Below are 24,483 nucleotides of genomic sequence, written 5' to 3' on the forward strand. Positions count from 1 at the left end.
TGTCCCATTCCTGTAGAGCCCTAAGAGATTGTAACCACGCGTCAAGGGATGGAATTGGGAAAGGTCAGTGAAGGAGGAATATCAGTACAAAAATCAATGAAAGTGACATCTATTCCACTATGGAATAATGTCCTAGAGTGGTCTGATGTCTATTGCTTGGGATGTCCATTTAAATGGGATTGGACAAGCACTGGGGAATATACTGGATTAGTGAACAACCCTGCCATGGCAGGGAAATTGACTAAATGACCCAGTTGTCTTTTCCTTTCCTGCCGAATATGATTCAATTCTTCCCATTGCCAGTGGATCATTCTGTTGTGATGCTTAGAGACAATTTTTTTCCCTTGGTGACCCTTCAATGAGTTCAATCAAGCCAGGATAAAGAAAATGTTAGCCCCTTATCTGAAAGAACCATGTTTATCTGTCCAGACACCTCCCTTCCACTTGCTCTCGTTGCTCAAATGGGTAGTTGGGCTGTTCACTGGGCATCCAAACATCACTACGTTTAGCTGCACCTGAGTGCAAAGGAAAAAAAAATCTGAGTTCAGACTTCGGACTTCACTGCACATAGTATTTCTGATACTGCTCATGATCACACAAGAACACAGGCTGTTTTACGATGAAGAGACCCTTTTCTCCATCCTTTTGCAGGTGTTCTCCAACCCCAGATTACAATAAAGTTCCATTTTAACTACAAGTTGAACCCCTCTAAATGAAGAATCTCTGGTGTTGCAGGACCATGGATGTTCCAGAACCAGAAAGTCATGGTGGAGGGCTGGGAGCTGGGAGTCCAGCAGGGCCGGGAGTCCAGCAGACCACAGCTGAGCTGCCCAGTGGGACTGGGAAGCCCTATGGGGCCAGCAAGGCAGCATTGCCAGCAGCAGGCCCCAGCCAGCTGCCAGACCAGAGCGTGGGGGTTGAGGGTGCTAGCAAAGGGGCCAAAAATGATCTTCCCTAGTCTGGGCAAAATCCCTCATCTGGGAGTGGTCAGGTCCTGAGGGTAACAGACCAGGGAGGTCCAACCTGTAGTACCTCCCAGTGAAAATGTGAGACAATGACAAAAGTACATCATTACTGAGTGCACTGTGTCAGTATTTGCCCATGCTCCCTAAGAGACACTACACTAAGCTGTCCACTCCCTGGACAATAACTAGTTTATCATTTCAAAGCCCAAGGGGAAGCAAAGCACTAAATGCAGTATTAGAGTAAAAATCGTTAATGGTATGGTGCATTCACTGACGCAGCATAATGAAAAGGGAAAATGTATAGCCAGTGTACATTTATGTGGTACGCCCATCTGCCCTTTTCCCTTAGAAAAATCTGATTCTCAAAGGTTTATTGCATCCTAAAAATGATCAGAGGTAGACCTATAAAAAAAGACAGCTTTTTTATCGTACATCAGATCTTGCTTGCATACAGCATGTATGGGTGTAATTTCCTAACGTCAGGCTTAACTGTTTGGTCAGACAGGATGAGCAGATAGGTTGAAATCTAAAATTGTGTCATCCCATTGGAGCAGTAAAAGTTAAAATAAAAATAATAATAACAAACCCTGAGGCTTTGCTGCCAAGAGAGCTATTTTTTCAAAGGTTATTAAGAACCCTTGATAATTAAAAAGGGAAAGTGAGAACCAGGCAATGTCCTTGGTTTGCTCTCATGCTGAACACATTTTACAGATTCAGAAGAAACCATGTTAATCTGTAACTTTAAAAACAATGAGTAGTCTAATGGCACCTTAGAAACTAACAGATACAGATATACATACATACAGTATCATGAGCTTTCGTGGGCAAAACCATCTCTTCTGAAGAAGTGGGTTTGCCCATGAAAGCTCATGATACTATATATATATTTTTGTTAGTTTCTCAGGTGCCTCAGGACTACTTGACATTTTACAGATATTCACTAAGATCTGACTTAGCCTAATTAAGCTAACCTAATTTTCTGTGTCTACACTGGGAAGGTTTGGAAACAAAGGGCTGATAATTAAAAGTCAGCAAAAGTGAAAACCAGTTAAACTGTTTTTTGTTTTTTGGGGGGGTTTTTTGGCCTCCCATTGTCAACATTTCGTGGCCACATTGCTAGTTCCCCTGTAGACAGCTAGAGCAAAGCAATGTGGGTAAATATTTCACAGTGCGGTGTTGTGTGAAGGCAGAGCTGACCCCTGCGCTCTTTGGGATTCTCTCTGAGTTCTCCCACAGCATTCTCAGCGCTGGAAATAGCATCTTGAAGCTCTCCATGCTGAGAAAAGTCAAAGCAGCACAGCAGCCTCTCCAGCCTTCCCCCTGCAGCAGCAGCCTGCCTGCCACTGTGTTTCTAGCAGAGCAGAACGGGAGCATTCCAATGATTTGCTCTTTTTGTTTGTTCACCAGAGCAGCTCACTCAGCTGTCAGACTACCTGGAGCTTTGAGGAGCAGGGAGCAGATGCCTGCAGGCCAGCAGAGATCACAAAACACTGGGCACAGTCATCAGGATAGGCACTGTGGGATACTGGCAGAAGCCAGTTCTCTTCACAAAACAAATAGCAGAGTCCACACTGGCTCTTTGTCGACAATAAAGGGAGGGGAAAAGACAAATGTCTCTCTCAGAGGTGGATTTTTTTTGTCACCAAAACCGGATGTTTTTCCTGACTAAAGTTGCATTGTAGTGTCAACAAAAGGCAGTTTGGGGTAACAAAACATTCCATTATAGACAAAGCCTTACTGTGAAAAATGTACTCCTCTGACCAGCACAGTTATGCTCACCAAAATTCCTATGTAAATATTCTTCTGTCCATCTAGCTACTGCCTCTCAGGGATTACGTATGATGATGGCAGAACCCCTAAAACAGAGAGGAAAGAGGAGAAAGGATCAGAACCATTTCACATATACTTTATACCACTTAAGTGGTACAAAGGAGATTTAGCATAGACTGAGGATTTGACCTGATTAAGCTACAGATATGCCTAGTTTCCTTGGTTTATCCGGGGAAGTTTGTATTGTTGGCACTTATTCCCCAAGTCTTTACATCGGTCCCCTCTAGGAAGAGGCTGGCATAAAGTAATTTAAATAAAGAATGCACAGTGGGTAATGTTAAGACAAATTACTACTTTTACAGCCCAGTAGCAGAGGAGAAGAGAGCCCACTTAACAATTACAGGCAATCAAGTTCAGAACAGATGTTAGGAAATTAACTCTGGCTTTGTTCCTCCTCATGCTGGGAATTCTAAATTCTGTTGCTGGATCTAACAGACAAGGGCGTTGGGGCTGGGAGGGGTCCTTGGAGAGGGCACTATGCAGGCCTTATTTAAAATGCAATCAGGAGTGCCAGCGAAGAGTGGGAATAAAATATTGCTGTGACCTAACTGAATGGAAATGTAATGATTGCAAGACTGCCGCTGCTAATGACCCTATTGCTCACAAATGAAGAGACCTGGGAAGTCTGGTTACTTTTTAATGGACTCTTTGGATTCTTGACCTTTCATTTTTTAAATAATGTGTATTTTATGTGTTTTCATATTACTCCACAGCCAGGTTTTTAGGTCATTTTGGTTCTAATGATGTTTTAGGTGCTTTGCATGTTTCTGTTCTCTTCTGTTTGAGTTCATTTCAGAGATAATTCAGCCAGAAGGGACCATCATGAGCAGACATACAGACCTCCTATATAACCTCAGCACTAGTATTTCACCTAGTGGTTTCTGCATCAAGTCTTATTGTATGTGTCTGAACAAATGCCATCTTTTCACTTAGCAACCTCTGTGCCTGAAAAGTCTGTCTTCAGCATCTCCATCAATGCAGAATCTGGGTAGCAAATACTTTAAGATCTTCAGATGAAGGATGCTATTTGAAGATGGAGGCTTTCTTCATCCATTAGTTACCATGGCCTCCCACCACCCCTGTGCAGGCAGGTAAATTAAAATCTCCAGTTTACAGATAGTGCTCAGGCTAACATTTCCAAATCTAGTGACTAACGTTAGACTCCTAGATCCATCTTTACACACCTAGATTTAAACTTTATTTTCAAATGTGCCGCACACCCCAAACTCGCAGAAGTCTTCCACTGATGAAGATACTTATAGTCTATGAAAATCAGGAAAAACTTACATTAAAATGTATAAATACTGACTTCAGAGGCTAATTCTAGGCAATCAAGTTTGAAGAATTTGATCAGGGCTTTGAACTTTTTTTTTCCCTACTAACATCCATCTAGGACGTGGATCACATTCTGGAATTTTGGGGACACTGCAGTAAAAAAGTGCTTCCCAAAGGCTTGTAGCTTACAATAAATGACATTTCTCTATTGCCATAGCTGTTCACTCCTGGCACGCAGCACTTTTCAGGGCTGTCTTTGGGAATAAAAATGATGCACCATGAATCTTCTTGTGACCTTTAATGTAAACTTCTCCCAACAAAAAGAGCATCTGAGCTCTCCTGGCCATCACACATGCTCAGTAAGCCGTTGCAAAAGCTGGCTTGCCACTTTGCTCTTTAGGCTGGCATCATTTATCAAGTCATGTCAGACTCCAGCCACATTCACACTAGCCCCAGGAAGCAAAGTAGCAACAATTTACCTGTGAAGATTAATAGCAAGGTAGCCAGGTATTGGCAGGAGAGAGAAATGTACATGGCAAATATACCCCCCCCCCCCCGAAAAATTGGAAATCTTTGTTTAAAAGCAGCAGACTGATTGAAGAAACACAGATCAAATTACTTTCTCCACCCAGGGGAAGTTGTCCCCTGTAAGCCAGTTGGAAGCATATTGGCAGAACACTGATGAAGACAGCAGTATGTCCACATCTATTCTATTAAGGGGGTTAATTTTGTAAACATGTTCTAATTTCTCCTCTTTAACCATGCACTAACTCTTTCAAGGGGCTTTCATTCCATCATAAACAGTAAAAAGGGAACTAAACCACTGATGGAGATCTGTCCTACATCGGGGCCCTTTCCTTCTCTAGGACAAACTAAAAATGCTTTGTTTTTAAATCTCATTCTTTCATGGGAATATGCTCCCAAGCATGTGTGACAACTTGATCGAAGGTTAAAAAATGCCAGGGGAACAGCAATGCAACCTAAAACAATATTCTGCTCGCTACAACTTGTTAGAGAGGAATGTCCATCACACCCAGCAATGCTAAAAATCAAACACAGCTTAAATATAATAAAGAAAATGAACAAACTCCTCTTCAGGGAGACTTACAAAAGACCCAACAATGGTTAGCCTACTGACACACTGTCTGTTGTGCTGACCGATAAGGTCTCTGTATTTTCTTTTGGTCCCTCCTTTGTCTGTCTGTATCTACTTATTGTCTCTGCTCTTCTACTTAGATTGTAGGCATTTGGGGCAGGAACCATATTTTTGTTGTGCGTTGGCAGGGCCCCTAGCGCACTGAATCTTGGCCCGTGACAAGGGCTCTTACAAATAATAAGCAGGAAGCAGTCAACCTGAGAGTTGGACAACATAGACCAGAGAGAAGGGAATCAGATTGTAGCCTCTGGTGAAGCCTGTGCAGCAAAACAGCTTTCAAGCCAGTGTAACTGCCCACACAAGAGTTCCCTTGGTGTAGGGAAAGGCACACCTGGCACAGAGCTGGTACAGCAAGCCCTATGCCACCCTGCCCTTCAGCTTCAGAGAGGTGCCATAGTCAAAAGGAAGAGATTGGACTGCACTGGCACTCTAGCTATGCCTGCCTAGGAAACGCGAAGAGCAGTTTGGAGCTGTGGTTTCCAACATGCTAGTGGCTATTTGGCTGGGTGAGTGTGGCTAGTTCACGATATTGCTTTACAACTGGTTGGACCCCAGGGGGTTTAGAGCAACGCCAGGCCTGATCTAACCTGCTTGGCTGCACTGGACTGTGATCAACACCGAGAAGAGGTGAAGGAGGACAGGGAGATGATGGAAGACGACCTTCACCCTCTTGCCAAGCAGCATCCTGGCACAGCAACTGCATATTATTTATGTTACCATCATGCTCGCACACTTTTCAACGTATGACCAAAAGGAGAGTTTTCTTTATTTCTCTAAACTATGGTTTTTAAATGCTTAATTTAACAGTATTCTATACACTAAATATGGGGAATTGCTAACTATCATACCATCGTTTTGGACATAATGGGTTAATTTTTTCTCCTTTATAGAGCTATTTGGGGAGGAGGGGAAATTAATGGATTGAGGAAAAATAAATAATCTTTCGCTGTGCTATGGAATGTATATGCCATGCACTGTATATAGAGCTTTACGTATCCATCATACATGCTTAATCCCAAAACTTTTTTGAGAGCAAACTATTTAAACCTGACAGCCAGGCAGAGAGACATTGAGAGGTGCAGGGAGGGAAGCAGGGTTTCCAGATGAGAGCTGAAAACAGGGGGAAAGTGGCTGAAACTAGCCACTGAGCCATGGGGCCCTTCACTGCCAGAAGGTCCAGCAGGGCAGCCATGAGTGGATTGAAAGGCTTAGTGGGCCAGCTGTAGCCTATGGGCTAGATCTTACTCTCCCCTCCTCTTAGCTATCCTTCAAGCAATCCTCTTGCCTTCTCTCCATGGTCTGCACTCTAGAGGGCAGCAGATGTGTCCTCTCCAGGGCTGGCAGTGCAAAGCAAATGGAAGCAGGGTTGCCAGGTGTCCGGTTTTCACCCAGAAAGTCTTCTGTCAGGTAAAAAATAACAGAAAATACTGGACATGTAAAATAGCTGGTATTTTCTGTTTCTCTCCAATGGAAGGCTGGCGTGGTTGGGGGGAATGGGGAGCATGGGAATTTAAAGGCACGGCGACCTTTTTTTTTCCCAACAAGTTTTCCCCCTTCCTCCCTTTTCTTTTTTTTTTTTTTTTTTGCTCAACCAATGTTTTCCCTGCCATGTTTGTGAAAGTACCTGGCAACCCTAAATGGAAGCCACATTTGCATCTTATTTTAACTCATTATTTCTAAGGCCATAACCCAAATCTACTATCTACCGAGTCAGTGGCCTGTAGTTGTGTGGTGAACCTCAGGCCTTCTCCTCTACTTCCATCTTTGTAAAGGAGGAGGAGAGTGCCAAACATTTTATTTCCCACTTGTCACAGGAGATCCAGTAACACCTGACGTTTCCATTGACAAAATCCTAGATGCGGTTCTCTGTCCTACATTAATGGGAAGGTCAGATTATCTGGTCAGAGGGGTCCCATCTGACTCCCAAAACATAGGAATCAAAATTGTTTATAAAGGTTTAGTGAATGATTAACAGCTGTCCTATGCATGTTTCAGACCTGAATTGGGTGAATTATAGGTGGTGATAAGCACACAGGGACATCCTTAGGATTTATGGCGCCCTGTGCAGTACTATTAAACTGGTGCTCCTATGTGCAACAGCAGTCTCAGGGTGTGACAATTTTTTAGAGATTGATTTTATAATCTTCAGTGACATATTAATGAAATATTTTATAAGGTCCTGTGCACTCACACAGTAAATTCAGAAACTGACAGAATATCCCTGGGGTTGGCAAATGCCTGTTGAATGGCTTCATTACCACTGGAAAGGCTCTTTCACAAGTTCAATGTTCTGCTAATCGTTCTGGCAGGCTTTGTCACGTGCAAGTTAACTAGACCCTCTCTGGAGGAAGCACAGTCACAGAACAGGGATAGGAAAAGGTGGGGGTGGACATTAAGACCCAGTGGTGTCCCAAATTTTTGGGTGTCCTACACAGCTGCATATTCTGCATATGGGTAAGGATGGTCCTGTAAGCACATCAAATCAATTCTGTTCTTTCTAGCCAGGTTATTATACTGGCCTCATTCCCACAGCATCTCAGTACCTCCCAACCGTGCGTTAAAGTCACATGTCGGAAAGTGGAATAAAGATACACAAATCCAGTTCTGTTAACTGTGTAGCTGGAGTCGGTGTACCTTAATTTGATGGTTGACCTTCTGCGCTATCTCCTCAGCAGAAGGTCGACAGGAGCAGACCTGCTAATTTGAACTCTGGAAGATCGACTGTCACATTGTCGATCTTCCCAGCAGTAAAGACGTGGCCTAAGATCTGTCAGAGGTAATTCATTTTGTCTCACCTTCTTCTGTTCTAGTGGTCTATCAACTGTCTACAGATATTTCCACCTACATTTTTGGAGCTAATAGCTGGAGTTCAGTTCAGCTCTCAGAGCAGATTAGATCAATGTCAAGATGGCTGCAGACTGCCTGGTTGGAGTAGTCCCAAAAGGATTGTTCCTAGGCCAGGCTAGCCAGAGCACAGTGGCACTCGATAACAATTGTACTAAAACATCTATTAATCAGTTATTAGTCCTTTTTCAAACTACCCATCCATGGAACTATAATGCAAAAAAAAAAAGTGTTAGCACAGATCCAATCTCAGTGCGGAGGTTTTGCTTGGTAAACAGAAAGTCATCCCCGGTGCAGACAGCCATCCTAAACAGGCGGCATGTGTCCTGCAAAAGCTGCAGAACAGAATTGGGGGGGAGGGCAGAAGCAGCATACAGTCAACCTGTGGAACTCCTTGCCAGAGGACATTGTAAAGACCAGGACTTCAACAAGGTTCAAAAAAAGAACTAGATAAATTCATGGAGGCTAGGTCCATCAATACTTATTAGCCAAGATGAGCAGGAATGATATCCATAGCCTCTGTTTGTCAGAGGCTAGAAATGGGTGACAGGGGAGGGATCACTTGATGATTCCCTGTTCTGTTCGCTTCCTCTGGGGCATCTGGCATTGGCCACTGTCAAAAGGCAAGACACTGGGCTAGATGAACCTTTGGTCTGACCCCAGATGGCTGTTATGTCCTTAAGAGATGCAAGAGAAATAAGGAAATACAGATACTGTATCCTGATTGGGCCGATAGAAGAAAAAGGAGCATGCAGAAACATATAAAGATATTAAAAGCTAGTTATACCCCATTATTTGTTTCTCTTTCAGGTTCATTCACATCTCTGATGGGCAATTAGTTTGAATTATCCACCACACAAAGATATGCAATGCGGTGTGGTCCTACCCATGCCTGACTTAACAATAGTTAGAGTACCTTTCTATTACTTACAAATTTTCAACTGAGAACTTGATGGCTGAATTCACCACAATCAGTCTCTATTTGTATTATTATGTATGTTATCAATCATCATGCTCACAAGCTCCAACCAAGAGTGATATCCTTTAGTGCGAGATGCCATATACATACAGGCTATGTCTAGACTACATGGCTCCGTCGATGGAGAATATAAAATAGTTTATTCGGCATAGGCAAAGAAGCGGGGATTTAAAATAATCCCCGCTTCATTAAAATAAACATGGCCGTTGCACTGCACTGACGATCAGCTGATCCGGCACAGCGGGGCAGTCTAGACGCGCTGCGGTTGACAAGGGAAATCTTTGTCGACTGCTCCGGTAAACCTCTAGACATAGCCACAGAGCAAGAGACAGTCCCTGTCCTGTAGGGTATGTCTACACTAGAAAGTTAGTTCGAACTAACGGACGTTAGTTCGAACTAACTTTCCTATGCGCTACACTAGCGCTCCGCTAGTTCGAATTTGAATCGAACTAGCGGAGCGCTTAGTTCGAACTAGGTAAACCTCATTTTACGAGGACTAACACCTAGTTCGAACTAGCTAGTTCGAACTAAGGGCTGTGTAGCCCTTTAGTTCGAACTAGTGGGAGGCTAGCCCTCCCCAGGTTTCCCTGGTGGCCACTCTGGCCAACACCAGGGAAACTCTATGCCCCCCTCCCGGCCCCGGACCCCTTAAAGGGGCACGGGCTGGCTACGGTGCCCGTGCCAGGTGCAAGCCTGCCAGCACCCAGCTAGCAGACCCTGCACCTGGCACGGCACAGAGCCACCCACCCGATGCCCCCCAGCCCACCCCCTCTTGCCGGGACCAGGCTGGCGGCTCCCGGGAGCTTGCCCTGGACCGCAAGAGGCGGGCACCTTCCTGGGCTAGTGCGGACATCGTGGACCTCGTCCACGATCTCCGCACTAGGCACAGGAAAGTGGCCGTCTAGGGCAGGAGAGCTGCCAGCCTGGCCACCCAGGACCAGGTGTGCATGAAAATCAAGGGGGTCCACTGAGACCCCCGACACTGAGCCCTGAGCTTACAATGGCCGTACTGGGTCAGACCAAAGGTCCATCTAGCCCAGTAGCCTGTCTGCCAACAGCGGCCAACCCTAGGGACCCTGGAGGGGATGGACCGAAGACAATGACCAAGCCATTTGTCTCGTGCCATCCCTCTCCAGCCTTCCACAAACTTTGGGCAGGGATACCACTCCTACCCTCTGGCTAATAGGACTCCATGGACCCAACCTCCATCACTTTATCTCACTTCCCTTTCAACTCTGTTCTAGTTGTAGCCTTCACAGCCTCCTGCAGCAAGGAGTTCCACAGGTTAACTATTTGCTTTGTCAACAACAACAACTTTCTCTTACTAGTTTCAAGCCTGCTACCCATTCCTTTCCTTTGGTGTCCTCTAGTCCTTCTTTATGGGAACTCAGGAAGAACTTTTATGAATGCACCCTCTCCACCCAACCCCTGCTTTTAGAGACCTCTATCCTGTCCCCCCTCCGTCTCCTCTTTTCTAAGCTGAACAGTCCCAGTCTCTGTAGCCTCTCTTCATCTGGGACCTGTTCCCAACCCCTGATCATGTTAGTTGCCCTCCCCTCTCCCAGCCTTTCTCTTCCCCTCTCCCACCTCCTTTTCCCAGTCTCCCCCAGTTTTGTTCAATAAAGACAGAGTCAATGTTGGAAGAAACGTTATCTTTATTTTGTACATCAATAAGAAGGGGGGCTAGGGAAGGGCAAGTGGAAGGAGGTGAGGGAGGAATGGGGTACGAGCCCCCGATGGGGAGGACTGGGCTGGCTCTGCGGGCTTCTGGGGGTGGAAGCTCTCCTGCAGCCCCCCAATTACTCCCTCTCCCCAGATGGCAGCCTGCGGCAAGTGCAGCCGGGCTGATGGCCGAGTGGTGTGATGTGCCCAGTGTGGGCACTCAGGGCACTCCAAGCCAGAACTTCTTTGCAAGCGGGGCACCCCTTAGAACTGTGTGTCCGGGGTGGGGGTCGGGACCCTTTAAGCGCAGCCCTCGGCTAGCCTGAGACAGCATCTCCATGCTCTAAGTCCTCCTTTTATGCCCTGCCGGCACTGCTTCCGGCCATCATTAAGCCCTGTTCAGAGTCCACTCAATGTGGACTTACTAGTTCGAACTAGCAAAACGCTAGTTCGAACTAGTTTTTAGTTCTAGATGCGTTAGTTCGAACTAGCTTAGTTCGAATTAACTAATTCGAACTAAGTTAGTTCGAACTAGTGCTGTAGTGTAGACGTACCCGTACAGATAAGACAGCCTTGGTCTAGACTAGTTATTTCAAAATAACTCCCCTTATTTCAAAATAACAAGTAGAGCATCAATACTACCAAGCCTGTTATTTCAAAACAACAGGCTGATTATTTTTAAATAGCTTCTTCTTTCCACAAGGATTAATGCTTATTTTGAAACTAGACAATTAGCCCGTCATAAGACAGGATTTTCAGGTCTCTCCTCCATGTCAGTCTTCTCCCCTGAGCCTCCGGTCTCTCGCTCCATGTCTCTTTCTCTCTCTCTCTTCCTCCTTCTGCCTCCCCCTCTCTCTCTCAGCTCTCCTCCACATTCTGCCTCTCTCTCTGTCTCTCTCTTTCTCTTCTCCTCCTCCTGCCTCTCACTCTCTCTCCACTCTCCTCTGTCTCCATCGGGAATGCACGCTCGTCCAGGCCCCACCCCCTGGGCATGTACATCCTGCCGTGGAGCTCAGCTGACTTCTGCGATGCTCGGCTGGGCCGCAGTGTGGGAGCAAGCAGCTCAAACAGCCTCTCTCTCTCTTCTCCTATTGCCTCACCCTTTCTCTCTCTCAGCTCTTGTCCTCCTCCTGCCTCTCTCTCCGTCTCTCTCTTTTTCTTCTCCCCCTCCCACCTCTCACTCTGTTTCTCTTCTCCTCCTCCTGCTGCATCTCTCTCACTCTCTCTCTCGCTGTCCTCCGCCTCTACTGTTCTCCTCTCTGTCTCCTCCGCATCCTGTGTCTACTCCGCTTTCCTCCTTTTGAATCCAGCGCCCTTTCCTGACGTCAGAGACGCACGCTCGTCCAGGCCCCACCCTCTGACTGTTCCCTCTGGGCGGTGCTGTTGCCTCCTGCCGCAGTGCTCGGCTGACTTCTGTGCCACTCAGCCAGGCTGCCGCGTGGGAGCAAGAGGCTGTTTGGGTCCCGCGCTCTCCATGCAGCACCTCCGTGCTGCATGGGGTGTGCAGACCCCAAAGAGCCATTTGCGCCACTTGCTCCTGCACGGCGGCCCGGCTGAGCAGTGCAGAAGTCAGAGGAGCACCATGGCGGGAGGCAACACCACCACCCAGAAGGAACAGCCAGCGTTTCAGCATTACAGAGTCACAGACCTTGGGCTACTATATATATGATAGGGTATGTCTACACTACCCCGCTAGTTCGAACTAGGAGGGTAATGTAGGCATACTGCACTTGCAAATGAAGCCTGGGATTTGAATTTCCCAGGCTTCATTTGCATAAGCCAGGCGCCGCCATTTTTAAATCCCGGCTAGTTCGAACCCCGTGCCGCGCGGCTACACGCGGCACGGAGTAGCTAGTTCGGATTAGGCTTCCTAGTTCGAACTAGCTGTACTCCTCATTCCACGTTGTGTTACATGTGTTCTCATGGAATGAGGAGTACAGCTAGTTCGGATTAGGAAGCCTAATCCGAACTAGCTACTCCGTGCCGCGTGTAGCCGCGCGGCACGGGGTTCGAACTAGCCGGGATTTAAAAATGGCGGCGCCCGGCTTATGCAAATGAAGCCCGGGAAATTCAAATCCCGGGCTTCATTTGCAAGTGCAGTATGCCTACATTACCCTCCTAGTTCGAATTAGAGGGTAGTGTAGACATACCCATAGTTATTTCCAAATAGTGATTGTGTGGATGCTCCACTGATGCTATTTCGAAGTAACTACTCTCCAGAATCATTCAGAGTAATTACTCCCCAGTGCTTCCTTGGGCACTAAATCAAGGTAGTGCATCCATATTAAGGGAGCCTGTCTTGGACTAATTTTGAAGCTTCTCTGTAGTGTGGACAAGCTATTTTGAAATAGTTACTTGGGGAGTTATTTCAAAATAAGTTATTTTGAAAAAATGTCCTCGTGTAGACATGCCCGCAGACAGAAGTGGGTAAAGGAAACAAAAGTGAAGCAACTTGCCCTTGGACACATAGTAGATTTGTGGCAGAGGAAAAAGCATTAAGGGCTCCTGAATTATAGTCCTATGCCTTATCCACTAGACCACACACCTTCCTATGGCGGGACCATTCTTCCTTCTCCAGCATCACAAGACTAAAACCAAACTATGTCGGATTTTGCAACTCAGCACTAACATCTGGATTGCATCTGGAAATGAATGGGGAGCCAAAGCAATCTTCAAAGCACTGATGTAATGTGCTGCCTCCCAGCAGCATAGCTTATATCTGCTTGTTCTTATCTTCAGGGGGACATCAAAAGTTTCCTGCCTCAGAGCTAGAAAGGCTAGTTGCCACTTTGTGTTCTTTTGTGAGCAAAAAAGAAGAAAGAATCCACTTTAAGTGTCATCCTGAAAAATAGGGTGCCAGAAGCCACCTTGCATTAGGAAAACTGCTAAGAAAGAATTTGCTGCTTGCCTGTACTGGCATATTCAATTATTTCTGGGAGAGAGTTACCTTTACTTTCTCCATTTAACCCATTGATATTCACACATCTCCATACGAGTCACCAAAATCAGGAAGGAAATTCCATAAACTTTATTTCTCTGTGGTGTAGCAAAACCTTGGCATCAACAGATATCATGGTTAACTGGTAAGGACTAGAAATCTTCCATACTCTGTAACTGAGATCATACATTTTTCATGTATGTATTACATTGAAATAATACAGCCACATGTTGAACAGCAGTTGTGGCACAGTGGGTCAAACATGTAGATGCAGAATTAAAAATCAGACAGGAATAAGCACAACCAACTCCTTAAATAGAAAAATGCCTCATTTGGGGCAGTAGATGGCTCAGGAGATTGAAAATGAATGGTGATGTGTCTAATTAGTTCAATAGGGGACGGAGAATCAGGAGGATTTTGGCTTCTGTTTCCAGCTCCAACATCCATTCATTGATATAAGTCCATGCCTCAGTTTCCCCCGTCCATAAAATTGGTCCAATACACAAACCCCACAGGCATGCAAAAGAGGCTGCAAGACTTACATTATTATTAGGAAATAACTATTGCTTTGTACAGTGTTGCCTATGACAAGAGTCCCTTAGATACTGTTTTAAGGCTCTGAAATGCTTAGATAGAAAGAGCTGTAATCATTCTTTTTTCAGCTGTTGAGGAATCCATTTAAAAGTGTTTGAACAATACAGACCATTTGTCAATTTCTTTTCCATTACAAGCTCAGCTTTTGCAAATTTCATGGTGATATTGCCCCTTTTTTGACACACTGCTTCAGAGCCTGTGTGCACTAGGGATGTTAAGAGCTAATCAATTAGTCCTTAACGAGCAAATGCTTATCGGATAGTCAACAGGATAGTCAACTAGTTGCTCCCCCCCCCCCCTTGCTGCCTCTATCAAATAGAGACAGCAAGGGGGGGAAGAAGAGAGGGGTACTTCAAAGCATCCACTCCGCACGGAGCCTCGGGTCAGTTGTTCCATGCGGCGCTGCCCCTTTGAAACACTGTCATGTGGAGCCCGGGATCAGCTGGGGAATCCCCAACTGACCCCAGACTCCATGCAGCACTGCCCCTTTGAAACACCACTGCAGCGTTTCAAAAGGGCAAGCGCCGCCCTATCTACTAATCGATGCAAAAATTCATCGACTCCTCGATTAGTCAATTACATGGTACTTAACATCCTTAGTGTGCACCAAGCCTCAAAGCACTGCAGCAGCCAACCCTGTTACACAGGACCCCACCCAGTAAACCTAACTGGTTGCAGCAGTTCAGACATTATTCCCACATCATCCTTTTGTTTTAGTGCTAAACCTGAACATTAGGACACAAGAAGCATGAGTCTCAATTCTCTTGAACCCATCTGATTTCAGAGTAACTCACCTACCTTCAATGGAGTTAAGGTGTGATCTATTTCAGTTCAAAGAAGAGCAGTACCTAGCAGACACATCCACAAAACTCCACATAGTAGCAATGAACTGGCTGAATATCGCTTCATCAGCAGGCCCCCTGCTTCCTGGCTCAAGGTCATTGAAAAGACATCTCTGGTGCACCCGAAATGGCTACTATCAGGGATCGAACTGGGCACCTCAAAAGCTAAAAGCATGAGTCTCTACTACTGCTGCGTCAATAACTGATTTTCTTTCCAAAAACAAAGGTCCAGTCAAACTGAACCTCAAAATGTTCAGTGAATTTAAGTTTGTTTTGTGGCTGTTCTAGAGCAAAGATTTGAATTTGGGCCTTCCACATCCCAAGTGAATTCTATAACCAGTGGGCAAAGGTGTATGTGTGTAGTGGCAAGGGAAAGAAGATACTAACTCCGTCACTTCCTCCTCTGGCTGTTTCATGAATGGCCAATGACCAGTTCACAAATAGTTGCATGCTGATTGAAATGGCACAGTACAGACAATAAACTATTTCTCTGAACAATTTTACTCATCTCTAATCATTACAGTGTGGTCAAAAGACCCAAGCTCTCCAGCTGAGGTTGTAATAGACTCGTGCCCTCCACAGATCAGGTACAGAGAGGGACTCACAACTTGGGATATGAAAGGTTAACAGGTAAGCCTCACTCTAAATGAGTTATGCTTACGAGTCCCAGTTAACTGGTAAGGGCTGGAGCAAGTTCCCTGCCCACCTCAGGAAGAGAGCTGTTCCATCCCTGCAGAGCAGCCCTTGTCCATGGTGGACCTGGCCCAACCCAGGTTACGCACTGGCTCCCTGAGCCAGGATCGGGGGAGGGGGATTGGTGGCCCTGCTTCTAGGGAGCCAGCTGCAGAGCCCACAGATAAGCACCCCTGGGAACAGGGCTGGCCCTTGCTGACTCCACTTCTGGGGAGGCTTTGCCATGGGCTCTACAATATAAAGTTTATTTAAGCTTTATACCGCAAAGTCCACTGCACGTGTAACCACTAGGATTTTTAGCGGTCACACTGAATCCCTACTCACAACACAGTGACCAGTGGGTTACACCTCCAAAGAAAAATGCCCTGGCTGGACACATTTATAGGAATGCAAATCTAGCTCACTCAGATCAATCATTCATCAAGGGTATGTCTACACTACCCCGCTAGTTCGAACTAGCGGGGTAATGTATGCATACCGAACTTGCTAATGAAGCCTGGGATTTGAATTTCCCGGGCTTCATTAGCATAAAGCCGGCGCCGCCATTTTTAAAAGCCGGCTAGTGCGAACCCCGTGCCGCGCGGCTACACGCGGCACGGGCTAGATAGTTCGAACTACGTAGCCATTCCGAACTATCTGTACTCCTCGTTCCTCGTTCCACGAGGAGTACAGATAGTTCGGAATGGCTACGTAGTTCGAACTATCTAGCCCGTGCCGCATGTAGCCGCGCGGCACGGGGTTCGCACTAGCCGGCTTTTAAAAATGGCGGCGCCGGCTTTATGCTAATGAAGCCCAGGAAATTCAAACTCAAGGCTTCATTAGCAAGTTCGGTATGCATACATTACCCCGCTAGTTCGAACTAGCGGGGTAGTGTAGACATACCCCAAGTCTGCCATCCTACTTCCATTGGCCAGTACCTTGATGCTCCAGGAGAAAAGAAGAAAATATTTCCCAAGAACTTTGCACTTGTATATCATACAGCAGGGGTGGGGAACCTAAGGTGTGGGGGCAGGTTGCCCCCTCCCCCAGCTTGCTTGGATCCCCCCAGGATTAAGGAGCCCACACTGGCACTCCAGCCCCTCTGCCCGTCCCTCTGAAAAGCTGGAGCACACAAAATCTACTAGCCTGGGCCCCTCTAGTGTGCAAGGGGAACATGATCAGTTGGGGAGTATCTTTCTCCTTGATAGCAGTAATGCTATCAAGGTAAAATTTTCAAAGCAGGCAAAAGAATTTGCATGTCCCATTCCCATTCATCTCACTCTAAATGTGTATAATACCCTCCACTAAAAGTATCTCCAAGCACTCCACAAATCTTCCATGAATTAAACCTCACAACACCCTTATAATAAAGGGTGGGGGGCACGTCAATTAGGGGTTTTTTTTATTCTCACTATGTACAGCCCCCAATTGATTTTTCTGTGGGTCAGTGGCCCCCAACCCTAAAAAGTTTCCCCACCCCTGTCTTACAGCATCCAGCTATCCCAATCACAGCTGGAGAGATAGCTGTACTTCCCATTATCCCCAGCCTGTACTAGACTCAGCCACAGGAACACAGATATAAATTATCCCTTTAATGGAGCAAGACTATTTATGTACATCACAATTTATTAACGAGATTTCAAAGTCACTTTAGTTTTATATTGTTTCAACATGCAGATTATGGTAGCCTTTCAAATACAGGGGCATCTCACCTAGATTTAAGGCTTTGCACATGAGATTTTTCTTTAACACCAAGAAGCAGAGTAAAATATGTTCCCTCCCACCACCATCCCAACTCTGATATATGGCAAGTGAAAAAACACAATTGTGAAGAGTGGGTGGCAAGTGTGTTTTTACGTAGGTCCTGGCTGAAAAGAAACTGCATCAGCTGCTTACAGCAAACTGATGTGCAAGGGTCCAATTTAAGCAGCACTGGGATTTCATATCTCAAGTAAGCAGGTATGTAAAAAATGCAATGTTCCTTTCAGCTGCCTTGGAAAATGGCAAAGAGAAGTAATCAGTGTGTCTCATAAGCTTTGTCATCTTTTTTTTATTATTTTTAATGGAGTCCTAGGCTTGTCTTGTTCCTTTCCATTGCTTTATAACAGTAGCAGTAATGCTATCAAGGTAAAATTTTCAAAGCAGGCAAAAGAATTTGCATGTCCCATTCCCATTCATCTCACTCTAAATGTGTATAATACCCTCCACTAAAAGTATCTCCAAGCACTCCACAAATCTTCCATGAATTAAACCTCACAACACCCTTATAATAAATAAAGGAATATTTCACTATGTAAACCAGAGATAAACTGAAGCACAGGGCATTTCAACCTACATTTTAGACTGAGCTACCTAAAACATTCAAAGACTGGGTAAGCAACTTGCCCAGTGTCAGAGCGTAAGTGTCTGGCAAAGAGGAGGATCAAACCCAAGTCTCCATCCTCTGCTCGATCCCCATGACAGTGTGTCTCGCTAGCTCCTGTGTGACTGATGAATGGGATTAAAAGCTGCATGAGAGACAAGCAAACTCAGCTCCATTCAATCAAACAACCTCATGGGCAGTTAAGCCAACACCTGATTTTCTTTGAGGTCAGGGCCACTTGACTTGCAGAGAGAGCTACTAAGTTTATTGATTTCTTTTTATTTACCTGCCTGCTCCACCAAGCTAAAAAGCTTATAGCTCCCTATGATCCTCTAACATTCCGCAGCATCATAATATGATGGTGTTGCATTAGCCAATGAGAAGGCTGGTTATGTCTACTAAAGTCCAGATGTCACCTGCTCAGTACTGGAATCTTGATAGGGCAGGCAAAGTGGAATATTGCACCATCGGAGATAGTAAGTAGGAGACATGCTGCATTGCAGCCACCCTTGCCAGACACATGCAGACAAAAGGAAAGAGCAGCAGCAGCTGTTGAAAAACCCATTCACCCACGTGCTACCCCAGCTAAAGCCCTGATTCAGCAAGGTACGGTAAGCACATACAGAACTTTAAGCCCTCTGTGAGTAGATCCATTGCTTTAGGGACATGAGAACTACCATAGTGGGTCAGACAAATGGAGCATCTAGCCCACTATCCTGTCTTCCAGAAGTGACCACTACCAGGTGCCCTAGAGGATAATTCCCTGCTCTGTTATTCCAAGTGACCTATCCCCTGTTGCCCACTCTCCACTTCTGGTAAGGCTAGGGACACTTCAGAGCATGATTTTGCAGCCTAGTCTAATAGGCATTGATAGACTTATCCTCCTTGAACCTGTTATCTAGCTCTTTAAAAAAAAAATCTGTTACAGTCTTGGTCTTCACAACACCCTTTGGCAAAGAGTTCCACTGGTTAATTTCATTATATGAAGAAATATTTCCTTTTGTTTGTTTTAAACCTGCTACCTATTAATTTACCTGACCCTAGTTCTTGTGTTACAATGAATAAATAACACTTCCTCATTTACTTTCTCCAGACCAGTCATGGTTTTAAAGACTCCATCATATCCCCGCTTAGGTCATCTTTTTTCCAACCTGAAAAGTCCAAGTCTTATTAATCTTCTCCTCATGCAGAAGTTGTTTCCTACCCCCAATGTTTTTGTTTGTTTGTTTGTTTTTTGTCTTTTCCAATTCCAATATATGGGGTTTGTTTGTTTGTTTGTTTGTTTGTTTGTTTGAGATGAAGTGACCACATCTGTACACACAACTCAAGATGTGCAATTTCTATAGCAGCAATATGATATTATCTCTCTTATTAGCTAGCCCTTTCTTAATGATTTCCAACATGCTGTTTGCTTTCTTAACCATCGCTGCTGATTGAGTGGATGTTTTCAGATAATTATCCACAGTGACTCTGAGATCTCTCTCTTGAGGGGTAAACAGTTAATTTAGACCTCACCAGTTCATATGCATAGTCAGGATTATGTTTTCCAACATTAATTATTTTGCATTTATCAACATTGAATTTCAAGTGCCATTTTGTTGCCCAGTCACCTATGACACAGAAAAACCACACTGCTTCCAAGGCAGCTGATACAGAATAAGAAATGCCACATTCAAATGCCTCAATATTTATTTACTGGAATTAAAACATCACATCTAAACTTTGGCTCTTTGGCCTCCAGAAAAGATCCTCTCAGTACTCCTGACCAGGAATAACCTGACAGACTCCATTCCAGGTTTCAGATATGGCTCAGTAGCTGCTAGGCCAAGACCCTCTGGGAGTGAGAGAGAGAGGCCACTGGCTGGAAGAAATGATCCAGCCCTTCAGCAGCGGGGCCTAATAACAAATTAAGCCTGACACACCCTCCAGGTGCAGCCAGTTGTGCTGACTGAACGCTTAGATGACTGTTAACCCTCTGTTCATCTGTGTAGGGTAGAAACTCTGTCACAGGTCCTCTTAGTAAATGGTGGTAGAAGAATATAAGCAACCCGTCCGTCACCAAGCTCACGGGGCTAACAAGTTTTTCATAACAAGTAGCCTGATAAAATTGCCCTGAGATATGGAGATTAGAAGGATATACAGTCTCCTCAAGAAAAAGAGAAATTTTCTCCTCAGAAGTATGCAACTCATGCTAAAACAAAAAACAGGACTGTGTCGCACTTTAAAGACTAACAAGATGGTTTAATAGGTGATGAGCTTTCGTGGGCCAGACCTACTTCCGCAGATCTGAGGAAGTGGGTCTGGCCCACAAAAGCTCATCACCTATTAAACCATCTTGTTAGTCTTTAAAGTGCGACACAGTCCTGTTTTTTGTTTCAGCTATACCAGACTAACACGGCTACATTTCTATCACTATACTCATGCTAAAAGTTACTGAATCCATAGCTCTCACTATTGTCCTTCCCTTACATAGCACTTCAGGTGCCAATCAATGGGTTTTATTCTCCAGAGGCGAGTAGAAAGCAAAACAGAGGAAGATGTCATAAAATAGACGGGAGAGTCTCTATAAAGCTACAGCTGCCTGCTAGAAATCAAGTTATCTGCCCATCTCTAGGCAGCCATCTTTTCCAGCCTCAGTAGTGGTTTTATTTCTGTCTGCCTAACTGGCACTGGCATTGGAGTCCATATTTGCACTTTCTTGGCTCCTTTCCTTTTATTTTATCAATGCTCTCTGATTCTGAAAGTGAAGGGAACTGGGAACTCCTGCAATGGCAAGGTATTACAAGCACAGACAACCATGGAAACATCCCCAAACAACTCTGCTAAAGCTCTGCAATCTCTTCCTTTTACTGTTCTAGGCTCCGGCCTGTGGCTCCAATGTCACACCAAACCCTGACCTGCAACATTTCTTTCTGGTTGGACTCCTAACATTCCTCTAAACAGACTGTTAACTGAGCCAAAGTGATTGTGTGTCATTGGCTAATGGGGCTTAAATCAGATTTGAAGTGAGACCTCTTTCAGTGAAAGGCAGGTGGGCTAACTGCAACTGTACCTTCTACCTCCCTAAACCTCTTTCAACAGGGACTTGTTGATTTTTCATTGTTTTAAAATCTTTTACAAGACACTGTAGCACTGGGTAAAACTTCTGCTACTTTTAACTTTGCCTAGTGTTCACATCCAAACTGAAAATTTGATTATTTGTTTTGTTATTTTTCTGTGACACACATTTTTACATAAATCAGTGAATCTTGAAATATAAGTGGGGGTGAATTAGAACACTATATAAGTGTCATTTTCTCTGTCATCAGAGAAAACTGTCTGTGGCTTAGGACAAAAAAAAATCCACAGATCAAAGTAGCTTAAATATATCCATATCCTTGAATATTTCAGAAAAAAATATTTTTTACTAAAGTCCTCAGTTTTGCTGTACGTGCTAAATCTTTCACCCACTTCTCTGCAGAGACTGCCATTCTGGGGAATATCTACACAGTAGTGTTATTTTGAAATAACTTGCGTTATTTTGAAATAACTAGGTGAGCGTCTACACCACAAGCCCGTTATTTCAAAATAATTTTGAAGTAACAGGCTTCATATTTCAAAATCTGTAACCCTCATTTCATGAGGAATAATGCCTATTTCGAAGTAGCTCAGCGCTATTTTGATGGGCATTTGCAGTATAGACGCGTTACTTTGAAATAAGCTATTTTGGAGAGGTTTTTTTCCAAAATAGCTTATTTTGAAATAACGCTGCTGTGCAGACATACCTCTGGGATCTTGTCCTGTGAGGTGAATTTCTTCAAGCAGGTGTGTGTGTGGAACATGTAACAAAAAACATATCGCTGGGTAGATAAATTCTCTGGTTTGTTGGCAATTTCAAAAAGTTGGTGGAAAAAATTGTTTGGGTGCTGACCAAAACTGAAAGTTTTAGAAACTGTTTGACCTGGAATAAAAAGTTTCAAGCTTTTTAAACCTTTTTGAAGTATTTCACAAATGAAGTTAATGGAAGTTTCAAAACAAAAAGTCATTTCAAATTGAAAAACTTTTTATTGCAAGCACATCAAAATTGAATGTTTTGATTTTCAACATTGTAGAGGTTTTTTTCTTCAGAATGATTTGCCAACATTTAAAAAAATCATAAAACATTTTCATGTTGCTACATCGGCATTTTTCACTAAAAAATAGTTCGAACTGGAAAAAATTTGTTGGCCCATGTCTGTTCTTTCCTTACATTCAGACAAAGAGTTTTCCATCTGTACAATATACTACAGAAATGCACTCCTCTGCCCTCTGGAGGATGGAGGCAGCCTTGTTCAAGTATATGGACATGCGCTATTATACTGAGTGGGATGGAAGAAGACTTACCCCAGTTGCTGTCACTGTCTCAAATAAAGGTGTGTCTACACTTCAAGCTGAAGACATAAGTCTAAGCTTGAGGAGATATACTTGTGCTAGAAAGTATATAGTTGTAGGGCTGTGAGCAATGAAAGGATTTAGCCTGAATATCATCCCATCTAAGACACAAGCAGCATCTAGTCCTCTGCCACTTGCGTTGTTGCGGCTACACTGTATTTTTAGCACAATCAGAGCTAGGTCAGGCTTTTCTCCTTGACTTTGGAAATCATACCCACAGCTCAAAGGATGACTAGCTACCTAGCTACTTATCTAGGTTACCATACTCATCAGTGTAGAAAATGAAGTGAGTATATCCTCTGGAAAAAATAGGTAGGTTGTCTATCTTGGTGACAAACCTTCAGCCATTAGGAACCAAATGTAAGTCTCATTGAAATGTTTGGGCAAAGATTCTTCGTTCTGTGTTCTGCCCAGAAATCTAAAGTAAAAATGCCAGAATTCTAATTCTCTGTAATGCTCAGCCCACTTCAACAGACTTCAGAGGTGTGAATAGCTTGGAGAAACATTGAGCTCAGTATCTGACCCAATTCCAAACACTTTGCCATCCTCACATCCTCATCTCACTACTCAGAAGTGACCTGCGGACAAGAGTTCAGCAGCCTTAGTACAAGTGGTGGCTAGTAGTGGTGCATTGCATCTTCATTGCAAGAACCTTAAAGTGTGTTGCTGCAGCTGATGGCTATGGTGCTTGTGTATTTATGCTGTCATGAGATCCCTCATCAAAAACCATTGGTATAGCATAGGAGAGGTTATTAAAAAGTATTAACTAAAGGGAGCGTCAAGTATGTTTAGTGACAGATATGTTGTCAAAACAGGCCAGAATCTTCCATCTCTCCCAAGAAACGTGTCAAAAACACATGGACTATAAAAGTAACTGAAGTATTAAGAGACAAGAACGACTCAACCCCCCTGAATCTTGCAGGGAGTTTAGGTCCAAACCATAGTGCTGGGATCAGATGGTGCCTTAAAGGCACCAGACCAGGTGGGTGCATTGTGGAGCTGCACAGCCCTGGGGAGCTCTGGGGATTTAATGCCTGCCCAAAGCACAAGGGGAGTGCCTACATTGCACCAACCCCTAGGAGGTTACAACATGTATGAGTCTTTCTAGAGAGTCCGTTCTGTGAGTGGTGCAAAAGCGAGGGGGGAGGAGACTTTCTCCATGTCCCTCCTTACCCCCTCTGGGCACTATCAAATGCAAGTGTGCCTGGCCTCAGCATAAAGACCTCCCTTGTACCTTTCCCCCTTGCATACTGACATGATGGGTATGCAAAATCTGACCCTTAATGATCTGAACCAAAACCTCAGATCCAAACATCTTTCGGCTGTGTGAATTCAGATCTGGATACAAACATTGCATCTTGGGCTGGGGTTGGTTATACAGCAGGAAGCTAAGTAGCCCCATAATACTGAATGCCTAACTGTAGAAAGAAAGAACATTTCTTTCAACAAGCACCTGAAGGTAAAACTTTTGTGACTCATCAGCTGTTGTCTTAGCCTTCAAGGTGCTATAAATTACTCTAATTAGAACATAGTAGTCTTCTTACGATTATACAAAACACCATCTCTGCCCATGACATCCAAAAACAGAGAAGTCAAGAGAGAGCATGCTTTGTACATGTTTTAACTAGAATCAGCCACTCATTTGTATGAAAATACTTCTTGCAACAAATTGGTGAAAGCTGGCAGAGCGTAGCAAGCAGGCTGGACTGGATTATGAGAGGAGGGAGAGTAAATTAGTGGCCAATCAAACCTGTCCAACCAGAAATGGAGCCATTACTTACTGTCAGGAATTACAGTGCTAGACTATCACTTTCACCTGGAGCTGAAAGAGAAGGTTATTTATGGGGTCCTCAGTCTCTCACACCACCAGCTTGTGTGGATAATATGTTCAGAGGTGTTATGAGACTGTGTCCAGGAGAGAGAGGGAGAATGAGTGTGTGTGTTATTTGTGTTT

General features: G+C 44.5%; 1 long non-coding RNA gene across 1 annotated transcript in view; it reads right to left on the reverse strand.

Moving 5' to 3' along the window:
- Window positions 1–354: 354 nt before the first annotated feature.
- LOC142818298 (uncharacterized) overlaps window positions 355–24,483 on the reverse strand; it is a 172,299-nt gene continuing 148,170 nt past the window's right edge. Inside the window, exons 3-4 of the long non-coding RNA XR_012895720.1 lie at window positions 2,745–2,821; window positions 355–515 (exon numbers count right to left, since the gene is read on the reverse strand). This is a non-coding gene — a long non-coding RNA (uncharacterized LOC142818298). The remainder of the gene's footprint in view (window positions 516–2,744; window positions 2,822–24,483) is intronic.

This window comes from Pelodiscus sinensis, chromosome 14, assembly GCF_049634645.1.
Source record: "Pelodiscus sinensis isolate JC-2024 chromosome 14, ASM4963464v1, whole genome shotgun sequence".
Taxonomy (NCBI): domain Eukaryota; kingdom Metazoa; phylum Chordata; order Testudines; family Trionychidae; genus Pelodiscus; species Pelodiscus sinensis.